The sequence below is a fragment of the Labeo rohita genome, chromosome 25, assembly GCF_022985175.1.
Source record: "Labeo rohita strain BAU-BD-2019 chromosome 25, IGBB_LRoh.1.0, whole genome shotgun sequence".
NCBI lineage: Eukaryota > Metazoa > Chordata > Actinopteri > Cypriniformes > Cyprinidae > Labeo > Labeo rohita.
In genome coordinates, this window is record NC_066893.1 from 23917538 (window position 1) to 23928268 (window position 10731).

General features: G+C 33.9%; 1 protein-coding gene across 2 annotated transcripts in view; it reads right to left on the reverse strand.

Moving 5' to 3' along the window:
* Window positions 1-10411, reverse strand: part of plxnb2b (plexin b2b) — a 255909-nt gene extending 245498 nt beyond the window's left edge. For both annotated transcript variants that reach the window (XM_051099100.1, XM_051099101.1), the window contains exon 1: window positions 10095-10411. The gene's annotated coding sequence lies outside the window, so the exon portion shown is untranslated. The remainder of the gene's footprint in view (window positions 1-10094) is intronic.
* Between the last annotated feature and the right edge of the window lie 320 nt (window positions 10412-10731).

Below are 10731 nucleotides of genomic sequence, written 5' to 3' on the forward strand. Positions count from 1 at the left end.
TTTATATATATATATATATATATATATATTTTATATTTACATAATATATATATATATATATATATATATATATATATTTATATAATATATATATAAAATATATATACTATATATAATTTTCTATAAATGTAATAATGTTTAATATTGTGTGTGTGTATATATATATATATATATATATATATATATATATATATAGATAGATAGATAGATAGATAGATAGATAGATACATAATATACACACACACACACACACATACGCACAGCACAGTTAAAGTTATTGATAGTAGAAGCAAAATCATCTGTCACTAGTAATAAAGCTACAACATTTCCAATATTTTCTAATAACACAATATTCCACCCAAATGCAATTTTCCTATTTAGCCTATGACTTATTAATAATAGCGCTCAGAGCCCATGCAGTTCATAATCATAATCATAAACAAACCATATGTGAAAAAAGGGCATTTAAGGAAACTCACGCTGGCCTGAGCTAGTCGTTTCAACAGGAAAGGAAAAACAACAGCGTTCCCATGATACCACAGCACGCTTTTAAGACATGCTGAAAATACTGTGTGAACCAGTTCTGCTTTTCTTTGAGTGTCTTTCACACTTGAGTCCAAGGAAAGCCACCGTAAAGCCTCGGATTAATGTCTAAAATAAAATATCGCAACCACCTCCTCCTTTGGCAACCGACTCAACTCCTCGCAGACTTCTTGCCAGGTTGCCCCTCCTTCTTTCCGTCTTTTTCGCTCAGGTTGCCGTGACCTTGGTTTCCAGCTGTTTGGCAAATATGTGACCCTTCACTCATGCATTTTTGGCTCCGCCGGGACTCGTCTTTTCCTTAATTAACAGCCTGGAGAGTTTCCCCCTGTTCAAGATGCCCAGAAACCCCACAAACATCGCCCGCACCGCCGCCACACGGAACCCCACATTATGAGAAGTGTAGTGTCGGTAATTAAAAGCAATCTCCGTGTGAGGCGAGCGCCCTGTTTGAAGATTGAACAAGACGTTACTCAGATCTGTAGAAATGAATTACACCCTTCAATGCCCAAGTGAACTCCTCATTGGAATGTGGGGAAAAAAAGAAACAAAGGTGAAGGAAACGGCGATGTCACGCGCATCACGGGAATCTATCATTTTGCACTTATCCGTTTGACTGAGGCGGGTTCAAGCGTAAAATCTCTTGGCGTGCAAAGATAAATAAAGCACGCTTCAGTTCACCTAAGCTTATGAAATAATACCCCAACCCATCGTTAGTTAAACTGTGCTGGAAACATTTTGGCAGCCTTAATATACCATCAAACTGTCTGACAAGTCAGATTTTTCTTCTGATAACAGAAAGGCCAAAACACAATCTCCAGACAAATTTTGCTGCAGTTTTCATTTCTAAAGGAAAATTATGGATTAGACATGCACCAGTATGGACATTTCTGGTAATTCCATTCATATTATAACTGATCAATGACCAAATTATGCATCTAAAATAAATAAATAAATAGCTACATGTAAACACAACATGCTACATGTAAATTACATTTAAATAAAATTAATAATAATAATAATAATAATAATAAATAAATTATTAATAAATTAAAAAATAAATAAATAAATAAACAAACACGTATGTTACTTGTGAATTTAGGAATCACAACATGATGTTATTTTTTAAAAATACTAAATAAATATTGTTTACTATATTATTATTAATTTGAATGAATAAATAGTATTTTTAAATATTACCATTATAACTATTATACAAATATTTTAATATCAATAACAAAATTAATCATATTAATTAAAACATAAAAATGAAGTTAAACAGTTAAAATATTTTCATTTTTAATAGAAAAATATAAAATTATCAATTAATTGTAATAAAACAATTATCATTAATAATGTAAAAAATAATTTAAAAAACAAAACAAATAGATAACTATTAAATAGATAACAGTATAATAATTAAAAGTACTAATAGACATTTTAATGCTAAAAAAAAGAAGATCAGTCGATAACCGATACGGTGCCGATATGCGTATCTTTACAATGAATTTAAATATGGTAAAATGTATTCAAGCCGAGACCTGCCCTCTTACGGGTAGCTGAAAGCATTTTTAATAACAAGAATAATTTAAAATAATATTAATAAAAAAATAACAAATGCCATAAAAAAAATTTAAATGATCAGTGCCAATATGTGTATCCCTACAATGAATTTAAACATGGTAAAATGTATTTAAAAAGCTACACTACACTACCTTTTTCAATAGCAATAATAATTATAAAAAGAAAAATTAAACAATTAAAATGTTTCTTAAAATAATTTAAAATTTTTAAAAATTAAAAAGCCTCTATCAGTTGATAACTAATATGATGCCGATATGTGCATCTCTACAGTTAATTTAAACATGGAAAAAAAGTATTAAAGCTTGAGACCTACAGTCTTATGGGTAGCTGAAAGCATTTTAATAACAAGAACTTAAAATTGTATTAAAAAATAAGAAACTGAAAAATAAAACAATCAGTCTATAACCGATATGGTGCCAATATGTGTATCCCTACAATGAATTTATACATGATAAGATGTATTTAAAAAGCTGCACTACACTACATATTTCAACGGCAATAATAGTTTTAAAAAGAAAAATTAATTAAAATTTTTACATTTTAAAAAAATCACTGTCAGTCGATAACCGATATGATGCTGATATGGGCATCTCTAAAATTAATCTAAACATGGTAAAACATATTTATAAGCTGCACTACACTATTTCAATAGCAATAATAATTTTAAAAAGACAAATTAAACAATTAAAATGATTTTTTCAATCATTTTTAAATTTTAAAAAGCCACTATCAGTCAATAACCGATATGGTGCCGATATATGCATCTCTACAATAAATTTAAACTGGGTAAAATGTATTAAAGCTGAGATCTGCACTGTTATGGGTAGCTTAAAGCATTTTTAATAACAAGATTACCTTAAAATAATATTAATGAAAAAAAAATGAAATGAAAAATGTAAATAATTGGTTTATAACTAATATGTGCTGATATGTGCATCCCTAAGTTGAATTTAAACATGGTAAAATGTATTTAAAAAGCTGCACTACACTACCCATTTCAAAAGCACTAATATTTTTTAAAAAGACAAATTAAACAAATAAAATGTTTTTAAAATAATTTTTACAGTTTAAAAAGCCACTATTAGTCGATAAGCGATATGTGCATCTATACAATGAATTTAAACATGTTAAATTTATTAAAGCCAAGACCTACTTTCTTATGGGTAACTGAAAGCATTTTAATAAGAATTACTTAAAATAATATTATGTAAAAAAATTATAAATTATGTAAAAAATGTAAACAACAGTCAATAACCGATATGGTGCCGATATGTGCATCTCTACAATTAATTTTAACATTGTAAAATGTATTTAAGCTAAGAACTACACTCTTACAGGTAGCTGAAACAGCTGAAATATTATTTATGAAAAAAATGTACTTAAATTTAAATAATTAGTCTATAACCGATATGGTGCCGATATGTGCATCCCTAAATTGAATTTAAACATGGTAAAATGTATTTTTAAAAAAATGGGCTACACTAGCTATTTCAACAGCAATAATAGTTTAAAAAAGACAAATTTAAACAATTAAAATATTTTTTGAAATCATTTTTAAATTTTAAAAAGCCACTATCAGTCAATAACCGACATGATGCCGATATGTGTATCTCAACAATGAATTTAAACATGCGAAATGTATTAGAGCTGAGCTCTACACTCTTATGGGTAGATGAAAGGATTTTTAATAACAAGAATAACAAAATTGCATTAGTGAAAAAAACAAATTATGTCAAAAATGTAAAAAAAATTATTAGTCTATAACCGATATGGTGCCGATATGTGCATCCCTGGGTTGAATTTGAACATGGTAAACTGTATTTAAAAAGCTGGGCTACACTACCTATTTCAAAAGCAATAATAATTTTAAAAACACAAATTAAACAATTAAAATGATTTTTTTAATCATTTTTAAATTTTAAAAAGTCAATAACCCACATGATGCCAATATATGCATCTCTACAATAAATTTAAACATGGTAAAATGTATTAAAGCTGAGACCTAAACTGTTTTGGGTAGCTCAAAGTATTTTACTGACAAGAATAACTTAAAATAATATTAATAAAAAACAAAATAATATGATGACATGGTGCCAACATGTGCATCCTTAAGTTGAATTAAAATATATATATGCATCTCTACAATAAATTTAAACATGGTAAAATGTATTAAAGCTGAGACCTACACTCTTATGGGTAGCTGAAAGTATTTGTACTAACAAGAAATTAATTAAAAAAAAATTCAATAATCAACTGATAACCAATATGGTGCTGGTATGTGCATCCCAACAATGAATTTAAATGTGGTAAAATGTATTAAAGCTGAGCACTACATTCTTATTGATAGCTGGAAAGAATCATCAAATTAGCTAAAATATTTAAACACACAAGAGGTGAAAAATGTCGAGATCTTTGTGACAGGCGTCAAAGTCTGTGAAAATCTGCAGGGTTCTGTGCAGAGTTCTGCAGAAGCCGATAATAGGCAAAAAAAAAAAAAAAAAAAAAAAAAAAAAAAAAGCTCATTTAAGTTTTGTATTCTTGAATTATGCCACTCAGAGTTTCCAACACAGAAAGTAACAGCACGTGGCTAAAAAGTTTCTGTGTTTCTCCTGAAAAGGGTGTGTTTGCAATTGGTGCTGTTCAAGTGGAAGCCGACTGGATTTTCCACTATAATAGTCAAGGACCTGGCAGTTTCCCAGAATGAGCCAAGTCTTAGACTAATTAAGGCTGTCAACGGAGGTTTTCCTTTTATTCACGAACCGGGTTTAATCCCCGCTTGCCCCATTTGCTCCAGAGGGAGCGCCCGCCTGGGCTCAGGCCAAATTTCTATCCGTACAGTAGAGCGTTTCTGTGGGTTTGACACGGATGCCATCGCCGTGTCTTGAGGGGGAGAGCGCTGGCTGTAATGTTACGCCACAGTCTCGGCCTGCGCTGATAGCATGTTATGCTTGTAACGAGACTCTTTGAAGCAAAAGCCGGAGATCTTGTTCTCCTGCGGGCGAAGGTTTTGTGTGCATGTGCGAAAGTCCCTCCCACACATTCCAGTGTCTTATTTTCCCTAGAACACTGACTTTTTTTTACTCTGAATCCATCTGCGTGACCAGAACGAAGCTGAGGAAATGGTTTTGTGCCCATCAGCAGATGGTATGAAAAGAGAGGGAAAAAGATGGAGGAAGTGAAAGAACAAGAGTGGGGAAGAAGATGCCACTTTCTGATCTTAGTCAACGTTCAAAGGTGTATATGTATGGCGCTGGAGCCATGGTAAGGCCGTATGCTGCATAAAGACCCCCGGGCGGCACAGAGCCGCGGCCAGCTGTTGATTAGCAAGCGTGAGAATGAATGCGATCTCACCTTATGCCCGTCATTTCCCACGATGCTGCTGTAATCTGATGTAACTCGGCCCTTTGGGGGATCGGGGCACTTAAAACTACTCTCTCGACTTCACACATCATCAAGATGGCATTATAGCCAGATCAAACCAAAGATGAGACCTTATCGGATTGACTCATACACCCAAAGACAATGAGGCGATGAGAGTGGAAAGTGAAAATTAAAAATTAATTAAAAAGAACAATTATGGCTGGTACTGATAAGCCATATAATGTACTGATAATTATTTTCATGTTATAAATCTATTCTACTTTGTTTTAAAAAAAAAAAAAACTACACATAATACATAAATTAGTGGTGGTCAATGATTAATCGTGATAAATCGCAATTAATCGCATCCAAAATTTAAAAAAATGGTTTATATAATATGTGTGTGTGTGTACTGTGTATATTTATTATGTATATATAAAGACACACGCATACTTATATTTTGAAAATATTTACATGTATTTACATGTATATATTTTAGGTCTGACTAATCGCGATTAATCGCATACAAAATAAAAGTCTGAGTTTGCCTAATATATGTGTGTGTATTGTGTCTAATTATTATGCATATATAACTACAAGCACATTCATGTACATATTTAAGAAATATTTACAAGTGTATGTATTTATTATATTTTTTATAGATTTTATATTATATATAAATAAAAATATTTTATACATAACATATTTCTCTTAAATATATACATTAATTTGTGTGTATTTATATATACATAATAATTATACACAGTTACACATACATATATTATGTACACGAAAACTTTTATTTTGGATACGATTAATCGCGATTAATTGCTGCAAGGCAATAACATAAATACTCGTTTTACACTAAATTTGTTTTAAAATCTGCTAGAGAAATAATAACTGATAATAATAAATAAATGAATCCTTGTATGCTGCTACATCAAAATTCTTTTTGAAATTTGCTATAGAAATATTAGCTGAAAAAAATTAATAAAAAATACACAGATAAATTAATAAAATAAAAACAAAAGACTATAATTGGCACCCCAACATTATAAAGTACGATATAAAAACAAAAGACTATAACTGGCGCCCCAACATTATAAAGTACGATATGAAAACAAAATGCACATAAATACTTGTTTTATACACACAAAATAAGTTAGTTTTGAAATCTGCTATAAAAATAATGGTTACCTGTATTACAGGTTTTACCTGTATTTTAAATTTCACACTTCACTGCGTTGTTGTTGTTGTTTTGTTTTGTTTTTTAAGTGTAGGCATAATAGCTGAAAAAAAAAATTAATTAAAAAAAATCCACAGATAATCATTTTTGAATAACATTTTATGTTATTTTGTCTTTATATATTAAAAACAAATCACTAGCTTCCCAACATTATGAAGTACAACATAAAAAAATTAATATTCATTTTGAGATATGAAATATTACATTTAGCAGTGTTTTTAAACTATTAGTGATTTAAAATTATAAAATTTGAGGAAATAAGCATGCACAATTATATCTACCAATAATGAAATAAAAAATAACCAATAACCGATATGTTACCAATATACTGTACATTTCTAATCAAACCTATTGCATGTATAATAGAAATATAGCTATATATAATTCATTTTATTTCCTCCAAATTCCATTTTTTTTTTTATTGTAATTTTTCCACTTTAACAAATTCCACTTAAAAAACAACAACAACAATAATAATGCCCTATAATCTGGTCTTTATTTATTTACTACTTTTGTTGTCTATTTTAATTTTTCTATTTTTTTAATAAAACAAAACGCTGATAATCACACATAAATGTGGAGTGGGAGTGTCCAATGAGATTTCACCGTGGGCTAAACAAAGCTTTCGAGTTTACAGTTATCAACATGTCTGTCGCTTGCAGCAGTCGGACAGAAAACCTGAAAGAGTCGCAATTTATTCCATCACATCGACTTTACCTAATTATTAGAGCATGCACTGTTAAATTGAAAACTATGAGAAGAATCTCAAGTAGAGGCTTCAGTTTCGCTCTCTGGACTGAAACATGGACTGGGTTAAGAAACCTAAGAAACCTATGCCAAACTATTTCAGAAATTCAGTGCGAAAAAGCCATTTCCGAGCAGCCAGACTCAACACACCGGTATGAGAAAAAGCATCTGACTTTTCCAAGAATCTTCAGTATCAACATGCATTACTTTAAGTGCAGAGCAGCCTGACATGTTGAAGGCAACAAAAATGACCAATCAAAGACGCTCAGACTCAAGCTGGCAACACAAGCACATGCTTAAAAGCCTGTAATCGGCCAAACCACAGGGGGAAAAAAGAGAAGTACAGTGCCATTGCTTCTTTGGCCAACTATTTTGAATTATTCGTTGTTCATGGAAACCAGGCCCCGCCGAACAAGGAAGCCATGGTTGCCACCACAGAGGAAAAAGGTGAAGGTACGAAATTAAACATCACCATCCTGCTTTCCTCCAGGCAAGCATCAGACAAATGCTACTTCTTTATTTAGCTTTTGATAAACACAAGTGCTCCGGCCAAGTGCTTTCGCTGACAGCCCTGCAGGTGATTGTGGGTAATTGATGATTTCTGAGCGTAAAACACAGGGACATTCGGAAGGTGAATGAAATCATTCAGCTCCGTGCGGAGAGGACATTCATCACGCGTTTCGCCGCTCAGATAAGGGACAGTCGCTCTATTCTAAATGCTTGCAGGACGGCAGATAAGCCCGAGAGCTGTAGGCAGGAGCAGGACCTGATTTCACGCCGTGTGTGTGTGCGCGCAGATGGTGTGTATTTATGAAGACGCTGCCTTTCGCTGTTGGGGTTGTTCTTTTCACCACACCACACCCACCCTCGACTTCATTGCCCCCACATGGAGAACGATCCCAGGCTAATCTGGCGCGTTTGTTTAAAGCATTTAATGAGGATAATCCCCCGGGATGTCTCCTCCCTTTCACTGCATAGAAACACAGGAGAGCCCAATAAAGACGCAATTTAGAGGCACAACAAGGCGGTACAATGTGAGAGACACACAACTTCAGAGCTCCGGCTGAAAGGAGCCAGTGTGCCCAGACAAACAGCAGGATTTATACAGTTAAAAGACACAGGAAGAGCTCGTCCGGACCTGTTGTACTCTGTACTCGAGCGCACATGCAATGCGAGTGAATAATGTGGGAAAAGGAGAGAAAACGCAGTCCTCTGATGTTAGACAAGCACAGTTTAAGCTGATTGTGTTGTGAATCACAACACTGTGGACTTACAAGAGCAGAGCAAAGACTAAGAAACACTATTAGCCAGATCCAACCCATTAAAAATCCATCTTGTCCATTAAGACAAATCAAGGTCATAACTAGTAGTCGAAACAAAGGGGTTTATAGCATGAATAATTGAATTAAATGGCAAATGAGACATGCATAAAAAGCGTAAATTGACCTTTGGCATAATGTCTGACTATGAATATCTGGGGGGGGGGATAGCTAACTATGCTTTTTTGGAAGTAAATAACTTGCCCCAAAACACCTGCCAATGTATCACCTATCTATATGGTCAATGTATACCAGGATTCGAGACACACGAGAACTGGACAACAATCAAGGAAGACAGACAGACATCACAGTTAATTTTACTACTAAAATTAAAAAGGCAAAGGCAACAATTAACAAAGGCAACAACTAAACATCCGTTGGCAGCAGCAATGAAACAGTGACTCACCACTGCTAAGATAGTGACTAGATTAGCAAAATACTGGCCTAGCCATTACTGCAAGTACATGAATACAAACTAGGGTTTGATTTATGGGTATCTGTGTTGTAAACACCTAAAAATAAGTCAAAACAAATGACTGAGGTTCTTAAAAACATGCAGTAAAAGTACTAGCACCCAATGAACATGTACTAACTGGACGCGAATATTGATGGTTTGGGTTGTTTGAACAACCCGAAAGAAAGTCGAAAGAAAAAGTTTAGAGTCTTAAAACCAAGTATTCATTTTTCATACAAGCAAACTTACGTTTAAACAACATTTCAGTACCACAAAAGAAAGAATACAAGTTAGTCAGGGCGCTAAACGGATGCCCGCGAAATCGCTTTTGACGCTCTTGACGTGCATATAGTAACAATACAGCACTTTGCTTTATCATTATCGGACAGTATATCGACAAAGTAGGTAATAGTCATTACTAATCACTTTAATATAGACTTACAAACAAACACAAAACGTCTTCAAGACAGCTGACGGTTAGCGCTGGGGGCGCCACAAGACGTTGGCGTTATTACGCGAAACGAACCTCAACCGATTGCATCCACAAAACGGTAGACCCACCTACAAGTCACACACTACTAGTTCGTACTGCATACTAATGTACTACATTACATGCTAATAATACATAAAAGTAATAAGGACGTAAATAAATGCACGGGTTTTAAAAAACGGCTATTAGAACGGCTACGGACAGCACATGAACACAATCGGTACATCATCTCACATGCAACATGCGTCTCAGTCCGGGATACGCGTCCCGTCTGAAACAGAACACATTTACTCCGTTTTTTGAAAGGTACAGCGCATAATATTCCACGTCAAACACAAACACTCAGATTCTCACCTTGGCAGTAGTTGCAGCGTCCAGACTACGGATTCCCTTTAGATTGTGAGAAATAGATTCCCGGTGCACGGAAAGTTCACATGTCACTCACACGCGGAGAGACAGCGATCTGTGGTTCCGGGATTCCCGTTACCGAATAACACACTGAACGCTAGCTCCACGCCCAGGTAGCTGATCACATGACGCATCCAGGTGTGACTGGAACACACACATACATCTACACACACCTGGAGGTCTGATCGCGCTCGCCTCCTCCTGCCCGGTTACTCGCGAACCGAGGAACGGAGCTGATCCTTGTGTATGTGTATGTGTGTGTGTCTCCTCCCCTTCTCCGCGCTGAGAGCTTAAACCACAGAACGAAGACCTGATGGAGGAGAGAGCTCGATTTTAAAGTGCTTTTAATCTAGTGTAGATTAGTGAAAAGAGCATCTTATCCAAATCAATGATTACTTTTAAAGCTCCAGTCTGGTACTTACCATGGCATCGTACCATGGTAATACTGTGTTTTTTGCCATGGTATCATACTTGTTTTAGACATGTACAATGTCAATACCATGTATTTTATGATGTGTACCACCATAATACTTTAAGTGCCTTGGAATAAATACCGTTGTAATGAATTTTATACTATGATATA